Source organism: Cydia splendana, chromosome 23 (assembly GCF_910591565.1).
Source record: "Cydia splendana chromosome 23, ilCydSple1.2, whole genome shotgun sequence".
Classification (NCBI taxonomy): Eukaryota; Metazoa; Arthropoda; class Insecta; order Lepidoptera; family Tortricidae; genus Cydia; species Cydia splendana.
In genome coordinates this window covers 11,710,372-11,724,588 of record NC_085982.1, presented here as the reverse complement: position 1 = coordinate 11,724,588, position 14,217 = coordinate 11,710,372, and the positions used below count along the sequence as shown (strand labels likewise).

General features: G+C 37.1%; 1 protein-coding gene across 1 annotated transcript in view; it reads left to right on the top strand.

Moving 5' to 3' along the window:
* The first annotated feature begins 2,410 nt into the window (after positions 1-2,410).
* The window catches only part of LOC134801888 (irregular chiasm C-roughest protein-like), a 174,960-nt gene continuing 163,153 nt past the window's right edge, over positions 2,411-14,217 (top strand). Inside the window, exon 1 of the mRNA XM_063774541.1 lies at positions 2,411-2,709. The gene's annotated coding sequence lies outside the window, so the exon portion shown is untranslated. The remainder of the gene's footprint in view (positions 2,710-14,217) is intronic.

Sequence of the window (14,217 nt, the reverse complement as noted above, 5' to 3'; positions counted from 1 at the left end):
CACAAGCCTACGTCATCATGGGACAGCGCTATATGATAATATGCGATAGCGCTATATAAAGTGGCAATGTTATTGTGACGTAGGTTTGTGTCACTCTGGGAAGAGAAGACCATGTTTTATGAGACTATGGTCGGAATGCACGCAGGTTGATATTGGGCTGTAGCCACGCGCGTCAGTTGACGTCGTTGGCGGTCAAAAGGTTAACAGCTCCTGTTACTCGGTGTGCAACTGTACCACACCCTGTTTACTTCTGGCCAGAAATACATTTCTAAAATTCAAAAACTTGTTGTGTAAGTAGGCCTCAAAGACTTTGACAAGTCAATAAAACATTTTTAACGGACATCATATAGTGACTTGAAAAAGACATCGCAAAATTTATAAATACAACAGGCAATACTTTGGTAAACATTAGGTACAGTCACCTGCAATAATATGTTACTCTTCGAAGGCCGCAAAAATATGTGACACGACCTTATAGCTCTACAAATAAGATTGTGTCAGATATTTTTGCGGCCCTCGTTGTAACAGATTATTGGAGGTGACTGTTCATAATAATCATCTTAAAATAAAAATTTTTTTACTTCAAACAAATTATGGTTCTCCAAAAAAATGCAAAAGATGACTAAACTTCAATTAGGATCCTTACTTTATTTAAAATTTGTCAGGACAGCTACCACCAGTTTTGACATTGACAGATACGCTCGCGTCTAAGTAACTTACTTTCTATACATCTCGCTCGTACTCGCATATTAGTGCAAGCGAGATGTATAGAAAGTAATTTACGTAGACGCGAGCGTATCTGTCAATGTTAAAACTGGTGGTAGCCGTACAGGACACAATCAACAGGTTAAGACATACATAATATGCTACCCCAAAATCATTTTTAAATATATAAAAATTTAAGCGTAAAGCGAAGGATAGACAAAGTCGCGGGCAAAAGCAAGCTGTACAGTCGCCATCAGATATATCGGAGCGGCCGAGGTCCTCAAAAATATCTGAAATCGCACTCTAGCGCCTTAACAATAGAGGCGTGTTCAGATATTTGTGAGCGCCTCGACCGCTCCGATATACATTGATGGCGGCTGTATATAAGCACAGGGCGGACACGCCAAACATCAAAAATCATTTGCGTTTATATGTGTGCACGGCACGCCTGTACACGCGTCATTGTGTATGTGTGGGTAAGTCGCTTTACTGAGAGCACGCCAGAAGTCCGTCAGATTCATGTCGCGGGGCGAGGTAATGCGAGTCGGGGCGGGGCGGTGCGTGGCCATTCTGTATGATAATACTATTACTTATTCTGTAACATAAGTTCATGACCGTGTACAGTCCCCATCAGATATATCGGAGCGGCCAAGGTGTTCACAATATCTGAACACGCACTCTAAAGCCCTGACAATAGAGACGTCGTGTTCAGATATTTGTGAGCGCCTTAACCGCTCTGATATATCGGATGGCGGCTGTACAGTCACCTGCAATAATATGTTACTCTTCGAAGGCCGCAAAAATATATGACACGCTCTTAAAGCTCTACAAATAAGACCGTGTCAGATATTTTTGCGGCCTTCGTTGTGTAACAGATTATTGCAGGTGACTGTACATAAGTTCATAACCGTGTACTAACTAGGTTGTTATTATAAAGCTCTTGCACGGAATATAAATTATTTCGCCAAGATCAAAGGAGTGAATTAACGGCGTAGATTCAAAATTTGCTGAAAGTAATTAGTTCTATGTACAGGCTCCAATAATATCTCACGCGACCGAGCGCAAAAATATGTACCTAACTATATTTGCACGGCAAAAGCTTTAAGAGCCCATCAACGTGCACACTAGCGCCACTGCAAAATAATCGTGATTATTAAAATTTAACGAAAGAATCGAAAGATATTCAAAAAAGAGGGCCGCTACGTACTGTATTTTGTATTTAAGTACCTTTTGAATACATCAGTATCTATGCGTCCAAAGATAAAACGGCCGTTTTTGTTTTGAAGTCGGTCTTGTTTTTAAACTAACCTTGTATTGTAGTTCGGGCGATTTTCCGCAACTCGACGTCTTGCGCCTATTTTGCGTGATAGGGGGTGGACTAGTCTTGCCAGCCCAGCTCCTCGAGGAATCCTATCAGACCTTTGATGTTGAGTAGGACCTCGGGGAGGTCACTCGGGGATCCGAGATGTTTTGCCCTGTATGGGGCCAATCCGCTGCATTCCAACACCACGTGAGAGGCTGTTTCTACCTTAAAACTAACCTTAAAACGATGGAAGTTCTTTTTTAGTTGTGATTGATTTCACCCTGCCATGGGATCTGAAAAGTTTACCTACATTGGCTACACTATTAACTCAAACTAAGTCTAGTTCAGTCGATCATGATAAATAATTCACACATGTAATTCATGAAACCTTTTAAAACCTAACACCGGCATTGGCATTAAGCGCAACAGTCAAAGCCCAATTTCACGCGCCGCCGAAATTAAAATTAAAAATAATTTATTCATAGAGCCCCGTCTGTAATGCTCTATGGCAAAGGGCGGGAAAATCTCCCGGCCTGCCAGTACCTAGCTACGCTTCGAGCGCGGTGTACGTGCGTGTGGAATTCAAATTTCGAACACGAATTCGAATCGCGTGAACGTTGACTGTGTGTTTGACGTTTATTTTTTTTATTTGAACTGTTTTCGGCCAGTGTTGTGTTTTGGATTGCATGATTCGTTTTACGGTAAGTTTTTAATGTTTTTTTTTTCAGTTTAGTAATTTTGCAAGTGATGTTTATCGCGGAAGGGTTAATTTATGATGTGATAAATAAAGCACTTGACAGGTCTTTGATGCAACATTGTAATAAAAGTGCATTACATTATTATAATAATACCGCGTTTTAGTACTTTTCAGTGCAGCTTATGTTTCAAGCTCAGCTACCTCGTGTATTAAAATTGAAAACAAAATTTAGTTGAATTTCAAATGATTTTATTTTAGGATTTCAGTTCTTTTTTATTGGATTTGAAATTGATTAAGTATTAAACCTTCCATTAGATTTCTTAAGACTGCAATATGTACTTTTTAGGGTTCCGTTCCAAAGGGTAAAAACGGGACCTTATTACTCAGACTCCGCTGTCCTTCTGTCCGTCTGTCTATCATCAGGCTGTAACTCGAAAACCGTGATAACAGTTGAAATTTTCACGATTTTTGACTTTTTTTCGTTGTTTTTAACGTAATGGTACGGAACCCTTCGTGCGCGAGCCCGACTCGCACTTGGCCGTTTTTATTTATAGTGTTTACATGCATTAAAACTTAACAAATTGTAATACTATACTGTACATTTTATTAAAGTTTATATTATCATTGAGACATGGTATATTTTATAATAATATCAGGATGTCCTGGATTTGGGCAGTTTTTCTTATCTTCAAAAACAACGTCAAAATTTCTTTTAAATGTTTTTTCCATTTCCTTCTCTTTTCTTGTTGTATTTTTTCCTTTAACAGAATTTTTAAGAGGGAACTTGAATAGTAGGATATCATTTAATCTGGCACCTTAATGGGTAAAAGTAATAGTAGGCTTTTTGATGATTTAGATACCCGATGGTAACAGTATTAAAAGTATTGCAATTTCGCTTATCGCGTTTAGCCATCTCGCAACTCTTTTTTTTTAAATTACAGGCGCGATAGATAATTTTTGTCGCGTGACAAGAACTGATTTAGACCTGGCTTAGCCTGTTAGACTAGAATTGCTGTATGACTTGGGTGAGGGGCAGAACCGGTCACCGAGTTAATATTATGGGGAGAAGGTCCTGTATGTTTTTTTTTACTTTTTCACAGGTTTTATCTTGTATTGGGTGAACTACACTATTAGCTAGGGTTAAAGGAATATTATGTAGATACTGATATAAGATAAAGATAAAATACTTTTGATTCAGTAACTTAACGTAAAAGTTAGAACCGCGATAAAAAAAATTACCCTCCCATAGGAAATGGACCAGCCAACATGTATGAAACAGCCATATTTTTTTACGCCATTTCGGGGTTGGTCCTATAGTGAAAGTTGCTCAGTATAATCCCAAAACCTCCCTGACAACGGGAAGGCTCTTATCATGTTTTGGCCACCCTGTATTGTACGTAAACAAAAACTCCATACTTAAGGTGGCCACTGACGAGCCTTCCAACAGTCCAAATAGCGTGGCTGCAATCCAAAATCGGTCCGTGAATGTCAAAAACGTACAATGTTTAATATTAGGATGCCGTCCATTTGGATGAATCCATTGTACTGGCATCCATTTGGGAGGCTCGTCAGTGGCCTGCTTAATAGTTTATTTTAACTCTGTTTCTGCTACAATAACACTAACCAACCACGCATCCTGTACCCTAAACAAACACTAAAAAATGTAACCCTTCAAATAATAAAACTATTACCTTATTTAACCCCCCATTCACAACGGCAAGAGGCCGATCCTGATTTAAAAAAAATGATAAAGTTTTGATCTTTATGATACGATCTTGATACGATCGCAGTGCATCTCATGCACAGTCAACAGCAAAAGCTGGTAAGCGGGCGAGGTGTTCAAAATTACCTTGACACGCTCTTATTCTCTTAACAATAAAGTCGCGTCAAGATCATTTTGAACACCTGGCTCGCTTAGCAACTTCTGCTGCTGACTGCACATCAATGAAATCAGCGTGGGCGCTTATCACGGTTATTATTAGTATATTATATTATATTATAGGTATCATATTATATTATATTATAGGGACATTCTTACACAAATTGACTAAGTCCCATAGTAAGCTCAAGAAAGCTTGTGTTGTGGGTACTCAGACAACGATATATAATAAACAAATACTTAAATACATAGAAAACATCCATTACTCAGGAACAAATATCTGTGTTTATCACCCAGATAAATGCCCTTACCGGGATTCGAACCCAGGACCATCGGCTTCATAGGCAGGGTCACTACCCACTAAACCAGACCGGTCGTCAAACACCACGGTTGAAACTTGAAACGGTTGTGTCATAACAAGATGAAAGATAAAATAAAGCATTCGATTTATTGCAAGCAATAAGTGAATAAGCAAAGCGATTTTTTGATACATTTTCCGCAAAAAAGAAATACTAAAAACCTGATTCTTATAAATCTGCATTTTCTTCCGCTCATTCTACACAGAATTATTACAATATGTTACCGTTTTAGTGTGAACAATGATGCTAAAAATTTGTCCCAAAAATTTTTATGGAAATTTTAGGGGCATTTTTTAGCGTCAGGATTGAATATGCTAGTGATTCCAAGTTGGAAGAACCCAAATAGATCAGGATCTGTGATAATCTTGTTTTCAATATTTTTATTAGAAAACGCTCTTTGGCTTTTGATCGATTCAATTGATTTGAATTGGTTGAAGCAACTTTGCCGGTAATGTATCTATAAAAAAAATATAATTTATTTCAAGCTTTCGCTCATATCACACTTAAGTACATAATATTTACATTATAATATTCGGACGAAATTTGACACACATAAGTTAAAATACTAACATTATAATAAAATTAAATAAAACTAAAATCGCATGCGATTTGTTGCAATGTCTGCAGAGCCCTTTGATAAATGGTTACGACAGAAACGGCCCCCGAATCTCAAATCCCGACGCTAACCAATTTCGTAATTTTAGTCACAGTCCCGGATCCGGACCCACAAAAACAAAATCACTTTTGTTACAATCGCTATTAGTTTGCGAGTAAAGCGCTTGAAAACCAGTAAATATGCCCTCCATGTTTATTTGTTATTGTTAAAAAAAAACAAATTCGAAATTAGTTATTTGTTAAACGGGTATAGATTACGCAAAATAGATACCCGACAAGGTATGTACGTAAAAATTAAGGAGAAAAAAGAACAAAGTTATCTACACCATTATATTTACGCTGGTTTTTTCTAGAAAGAATCTAATGTTTTTTTTTATTTGATTCATATTTTGATAGGCACTTTAAAAAAAGTTCTTTTTTAAGTCATATTTAATTTGCCACACTCTCTTATTCTAAAAATTCATTCACATTTAGTTAAATGAGGGGTTTCAGAAAAAAACTTTTGGGCTATTTCGTTTCATAAGCACGAGGACTACTAATTAAAACAAAAGATAAAAAGTGTGATAGTATGATATCATGAGATTTCATTGAAATTATTACTATTTCAAGTATTTCAACTAACTTCTCGCTTGAAAGTTGTAACAAAATATACCTATAATTGCAACCACTAATATATGGCGCTATAGTCGTTCACGTTCCCATACCTATAGTTGTTACACATCTCAAGGTCATACCCGACTCACAATCTAGCAATCGCAACACATCCAGTAGCCAACACCTGTTGTAGGCCCCGTTCCCATGGTTCCACGAAACCCGTTCTTGGCGTAAAAAAAAACAAAAAACGTTCGCCGAGCGGCCGGGATTCTTATTTCGAAAACAGGTGTTTTTTTAAAAGTCGCTGGTGTTTTTGTTCGATTTATGGGTTTGAGGTTAAAAGTGGCCAGTGTTAAAGATTTGTGGGCTTATTTATGTTTATTACTGCTTAATAACATTAAGAGAGTGTAAGGGTAATATGCATAGTCAGTATGTATTTTTCATATCACTATATGATGTCACTGTAAATGTTGTATTGATTTGTGTTGTGTTGAGTAGAGCCCTTGTAGTCCACATATAGGATACATTTTTGAATTTTACATATTTTTGATACTATGTCGGTGGTGAATACCTAAGTATACAGTATCTTTAGACATGTCACATGCGTGTTGCCGAATTTTAATGACGGTATTCTCGTTACGTTAAGCATTCAATATATACATTTGATGAAAAAGTTACAGCTCTGTTCACAAATACAGTCAAAATTATTATTTAAATAATATTAACATACCTGACCTACCTACTCGTCTGTGAGGTACGGAAAGGTAAAAGGATACCTACCAGGAAATGACAATGTCGCAAAAACGACCGTTATTGTATAACTCATGTTACAATCGATTCATATTCCACTTAGTATTCATTTATAAGATCTTTTGTGTGAACGATACATAACGTGGTCTCGGAACCGGTTTTATCAAAACCCCGAAATGGCCCAATATTTTAAATTATTATATGCTGTTTACGTAGGACTGAATCATTTATTTAGGTACCAACTTTGTATTATTAGATTGTCCCATTAAAAATTAAATAATAAACCAAAGAACGAAAATGAACCTAATTTTACCGGTATTTTTTGTATGAAGAAAAAACCGGTTCCGAGCCTTGGGCCTTACAATAAATAATCTCTATTTCTATATCTATTTATATTCGCTTGAACAGAAACATGTTTGAATGAGGTGAAATTCATTTAAACAATTGCTATACTTAGGGCATACTGAAAACTCCTGGAACGGGCCACTTAGAAAAAAAAAGTCGTCTCATATATCAGAATCCAGAAACTTTCAGTATGGCCCACGTATTTCTCAGAAAACTAAGTACCTAAATATGATATTAACTACTTATAATCCACCCGATACTTCGCGAAGGAAGTTATTAAATGCTTTCAGAAACCTCTTAGGGGTAAAATGAAAAAAAAAAAAATCTATACGGTTTTTTTTTCGCGATTTTGGGGCTCGATCTCTAAGTAAAAGTTGTTCAGTATGAGGTCATATTTGAGTTGAATGTATTACGTGTATCTACACCTAATACATGCACCTCAAAATCATCAAACCATTAGACAAACTACCCGATTCCAACTTTAAGATACGTCAGTTAATAGATCTAAAAATGATATGGATTAGATATGTCAGTGTCAAATGTGAAGTTTCTTCAAACAAAAACGTCACTTTTGACACTGACACATCTAATCCATATCGTTTCTAGATCTATTAATTGACGTATCTTAAAGTTAGAATCGGGCCGAAAGGCATTGCGTATTTTGCCACACATTCTACTGCAAAACTGGCACATCAAAGACTTTTAACCACCAATGTGGGTGTCACAAAGGGATCCTTTTTTAGAGACCTACACAATTCGACCGACATTACAATCTCCTCTACCTTAATTTGTAGTTAATCATAATATTATTAGACTCATCTTCAAAAAGGTAGCGTACCTCGAGGCAACGTTTATCTAAAATATACGACCTCAGTTTCAAAATGTCTTATAACTATGAGAATATTCACTACATTTTAAACTTTAATATTAAGCTGGTAAGGTACATAATCGATTGGAAAATAAAATAGATTTGAGACACTTATTTTTAATAACTTACTTTGCTACTAATAACTATTATATTGGAGCAGATTTATGATTTAAAAATTTATGAAATATAATGTTATTAAGTTATTGTTTCCCGTTTTTGTAATAAATATAAATGATTTGTTCACTTTTCTTCTAATAAATTAAAGAAAGATAACTATTTCTAACCTACTAAGGCCCAAGGTCCTACTTATAGTACTTAATTACTTATTCAGTTTGATGAAATTTAAATCATATTCAATTGGAACAGAGTTGCTTTTGCTTTGTTTCGTTCAGTTTTTGAACAACGCAAAATCAACTCTATTTCATACGCTATAGGTTCAAATTTCAGTGGCTAATTTTGCATTTTGCATTTGTATGACTGGGCCTAAAAATATAATGATAATAATTTTGTTGTGATGCTGATGAATTTAACTTCTACGTATAAAGAATTGCGAAAATTGTAAATCACCATCAGACATATCGGAGCGGCCGAGGTGCTTAAAAATATCTGAACACGCACTCTAACGCTTTGACAATATAGAGGCCTAGCCGCGTAGCCAACATGCCAATCGCTTACGCTTCGTAGCGATCGAAACGCAACTGTCACGTCGCACTAATATGGAAGAGTGATAGAGAGACACAAAGCGTTTAGTTGTCGTAGCGCTAGCGATTGTCACCTTGGCCACAGATTATATAATAGTTCTTACGAACAGATACTTATCTCTCAAAGAAAACGCAAATACCTGCCGGTTTGATACCTACACAATAATACAATGGAGTGACCTTCAGCGCGCCGCTCCCCGCACCGCGCGCACCGGCACAACGCTAGGGTTGCCGACGCGACGCTTAGAAATTTTTATACGTGTGAAGACCGGTGTCTAATTCGATTGATCAAACTAATATTAGAACTTGCCATATAGTATATAACAGCATAGCGTTAAATAACTACATTTAAGCAAGTTAAGTTGCAATAATTTATAGTATTCCGTTTATGCGTTAGGTTAGGGTAGTGTTTGCGAAATACTCATTTTAAAAGGTTATATGTCCCTGCAGTGACCGTAGTGTTTACGCCGTCTTATAAACCACGCAATGAACCCAGAAAGAATTAGTTTTAAAACTTTGTGTAATTTAAAATCAGATATAGATTAATGTTACGCAATAAAGAAAAATAATAGAGAACCCATGATTACAGGCAATTCATTATAAGATAACCAGAGCATAATAAACGAGTACCTATTTTCCGGTGTAAAATTAAGATCTTACTGTCGATAAAATGAATATTTACCAAGTTAGCTACCTATTTCAAATAGATATCTAACTAACTATAGATACATTTGTCGTAATAAACACTACATGTTTAATTAAAGTAATTCAATAGTACCTACGTAGCTTGTAACTATCGTAAACATTGTCAGTGCGGCGCGCGGTGACGTGCGTGCGTGATCGCGTGTGGCAACCAACTGGCTTGCTTTTCTACCGTGAACGGGAGCAGAATCGTAGGTATAAATCCGAGCTCGCGCGGAGAGTTCCATAGGTTCCTGCCTTGGCTAGGCTGGATGTTCAGATATATGTGCGCACCTCAGCCGCTCCGATATATCTGATGGCGACCACGAAGCACTAGAACAAATTAATAAAGCTTTTGATTACATCGGTATTGAAACTGTTTTCGTTCTTAAGAGGAATATAAATAAGAAATTAATCAGTTTTATTTGCTTTTAATTATTGATAAGCGTTCAATCTTCTACAGTTGATACTGATTCTTTAATTAAAAACATGAATTTGATCAAACAATATTTAGGTAATATGGTTCCATCGATACTGTCGATGATTTCGCCACCGTCAAAGTGGATCCACGTGGGATCGAATTAATATTATTTGTAATACATAAACTTCAGCCAGTGTACGGTATAAAAGTATCAAATTATGGCCTCTAGGGCTCTAGCCAGCCACGGTTAGAGGTAGAAATACCAAATGCTCGTAGAGCACGACGTTGTTCGGGAGTTAGGTTATGTGCTCTTGTAAGACGATAGCTGGACTTTAAAAGGACCCGCGTGGGCTACCCAGCGTTGACGCCAGAATGGTGGTTAAACGCGTTTCATGATTAATTTTTCATTATCTGCACACTTTCACATTAATTTACTGCATAAATTGCTATAAATATTACACTTTAAACAACATTAATGAGTAAAAACGAAGAATTGAACCACGAGGCGATGTTACCAATATGGCGGTCGACGAATAACCAAAACATGAATTCGTAATGTAGGTCTTGACACTCCGTCAGTGTCAAAAGTGACATTTCTTCAACCAAACGTCACCTTTGACAATGACAGATCGGTATCGTACCGCTGTCACTTCTTATAATCATTGCTCGGATCGGGCCGCACGTAGGTCTTATAGCCGGTTTAGACTCTCGCGCGAGCCACGAGCCGAGCCGCGAGCCGCGCCACGAGACGTGAGTGTAAACGGTGGGCTCGTGGCTCGTCTCGCGGCTCGTAAGCTCGTCGAGCTAATATAATTTAAACACTAACGGCACGGCATAAGGTTTATAACCGAATGACAAGCCGAACGCGAGTGTGTCGAGGCGAACCACGAGACGCGCCGCGAGCCGAGCCGCGAGCCGCGAGTCTAAACCGGCTATTAAATATCGAGTGTCTATTAAACATAAGTTGTATGCATATTAAGTACATAATTCATTAACTTGATTTATTAAGTAACTACTAAGCCATCGATATCGGAATCGGTATCGGTATCGCTGATTATTTACTTCAAAAATCGGTATCGGTATCGTATCGGCGAAGTCATGTAGTTACATCCCTAGTTTTGCTGTTGACTTTATCTATTTTAAACATCATCATTGAGATATTCAAAATGATCCGAGCACTTTATTGACAATAATAAGAACGTGCGCAGATTAAGACACCTGGCCCGTTAGCTGTTCTGTCGACTCCTATTCTAAGCATTCTAAGAATTAAATACTGACAACCCAGGACCACCTGCGTTGATATTTGATAGGTATTGCTATTTAACAAGGTAATCTCATGTTCAGTCAGCAGCAGAAGTTGCTAAGCGGGCGAGGTGTTCAAAATTACTGACGCGCTCATTCTCTTAACAATAAAGTCGCGTCAAGATCATTTTGAACACCTCGCCCGCTTAGCAACTTCTGCTGTTGACTGTTCAAAGTGATATAGGAATATTCGTACCGATAAAATCAATAAAACCGGCCCAGTGCGAGTCGAACTCGCGCACGAAGGGTTCCGTACCATTACGCAAAAAATGACATAAAATCACGTTTGTTGTATGGGAGCCCCACTTAAATATTTATTTTATTTTGTTTTTAGTATTTGTAGTTATAGCGGCAACAGAAATACATCATCTCTGAAAATTTCAACTGTCTAGCTATCACGGTTCATGAGATACAGCCTGGTGACAGACAGTCGGACAGCGGAGTCTTAGTAATAGGGTCCCGTTTTTACCCTTTGGGTACGGAACCCTAAAAATAGCGAATTAACTATTACTCTACCTTATAAAACAAAGTCCTCCGCCGCGTCTGTCTGTTTGTATGTTTGTTCGCGATAAACTCAAAAACTACTGAACGGATTTTCACGCGGTTTTCACCTATCAATAGAGTGGTTCTTCAGGAAGGTTTAGGTGTATAATTTGTTAAGAGCCCATCAACGTGCACACTAGCGCCACATCAGACTAGTTTTTTTTGTTGCTGGATTCATCAATCTATGCGTTCAAAGTTAAAACGGCCGTTTTTGTTTTGAGTTCATAGATCGACGAAACCAGCAATATAAAAACTAGTCTGATGTATTCAAAACGTACTTAAATGCAAAATACAGTACGTAGCGGCCCCCTTTTTTAAATATATTTCGTTAAATTTAAATAATCACGATTATTTAGCAGTGTCACTAGTGTGCACGTTTATGGGGTCTTAACCAGTGCGTAGGGTCGCTAGTACACATTATAATATTATTATACTTATGCTAAAATCTACCTGTTCATTTTCCTTACTTAATCACGTTGTACCGTACACAAAAGAAAATAAAATCTTCCCTTGTTTTATCCGTACCATACAAAACATTTTAAACCGTTACCATACTATTTCCGAACACCAGATCATTTCAAGTAAACAGTTAACTTATTCTTGAAACATCTGTTTGTGCTTAGCACAGACATATATGTGTATAGAGGACGCATGTGCGCTTCATTTTAAATGGTTGTCCAAAGTAATTTTGAACACAATAACATTTACAGTCAATTTATTTTGTACTGAATACAGACATATTTTTTGAATAGAACTCTGTCTAATCTATGAAAACGGTAAGATGCGATAACAAATATATGAGACGTTTTCAATAATAAAATTCCACATTGTCGCGTACGTTAAGGAGGAAATTTGCTTGTATATTTATCCTGTCAGAGGTAAGCGAGAATGCGGTACCTTTTACTTGAAAACTACTCATAATAAAATTATATTTATAATGTAACGAAATTCCGCTGGTTATTAAGGGGTAAGGTTATAAAGGGGAGTAATGGTTTATAAGTTAAAAAAATAATTATTTTTAATAAAATTGTATAATTTTTGCAAAATTGTTGTTATTATCGTAATTGACAGCAAATCAACCTTATTTACACAAAGTGAGACATAAAAATACCTATTTGGTACCTACTCAACATAATAGCAGAAGTAAACATTTGCATATAGCGTAAACTAAAATAACCAAACATAAGATAATATTTAAATTTGGAAACAAGTAATGTCATCCACCAATAAATGTGGTACTAAAAATTTGTCAACCCTAGGGATAGGCGAAATTTGGCAACAAGATGGACGTAAAGTACCAATGTTTTATCCAATTGTGACTTCTAAACGTAAGCTAGCCATTCAATAATAGTTTCATATGAAAAAAAAAATAGTTATAGGATATAATCATGTAAAAAGTTTATCATTACCGGGTCCAAATCACCGTTTAAAATGAAGTTAAAACACTGGTTAAAAAAACGTGTGGTCGGTGTCACGAAAAAACCTCACTAAAGGTCAACTGTGTGAAGTTAGCCGCAGATTGTTCGAAGAATGTTGACACCCGTAAAAAATACTTTGTATTTAGCAGTTTTATGTAAGGCTTACATTAGAAACATTTTGTTAATGGCAACTTATGTCAAACTAGGCGAAAATAGGTAGCGCAGGCAAAGATACGAAACTCTTACACAAACGTTTATTGCATGGGAATAAAAATTAAAAACCGGACCAGTACGATTCCGACTCGCCCACCGAGGGTTCCGTACTTTTTAGTATTTGTTGTTATAGCAGCAACAGAAATAATCATCTGTGAAAATTTCAACTGTCTAGCTATATTGGTTCATGAGATACAGCCTGGTGACAGACTAAAATCTCCTTATTATGTCCTCCTTATGCTCCTAATGACTCCCTATTTAATTATGAAGAAGCGGAAGCACTATTATGAATCCTACACACACACACACACACACACACACACACACACACACACACACACACACGCGCGCGCGCGCGCGCACGAACGCACGCACGCACGCTTGCACGCACGCACGCACGGACGCACACACACATACACACACATTCACACACACACACAGTTTGTTGGTTTGTGCCCTACTTTCCAATGGAAGAGAGCGGTGTCTCCCGACACAGGTATCTTTGTACTTGATGGGAGATTCCAGCCTTTTATGTTTTGTGTATCAAGTGTTAGCCAAATAAACTATTTTGTATTTTTTTGTATTTGTATAGGGACCTCTTCTGTGATAGAAAGCCACAATTGTATCCTTCCTACTAGTACTATAACCTCACCTTAACTCACCTTATTTAGCTACAATGATTTATGTTTATCTCCTTCTGCGCTCGCAGCTCGTAAACTAAGAATCGAAGCTTCTTTGTATTAGGACGGAAGCTGATACGCGCACCGTATGCGAAGTGGCGTATCTCACCTTAAGAGGAGTAGTAGATACGATCTTTTAGGTT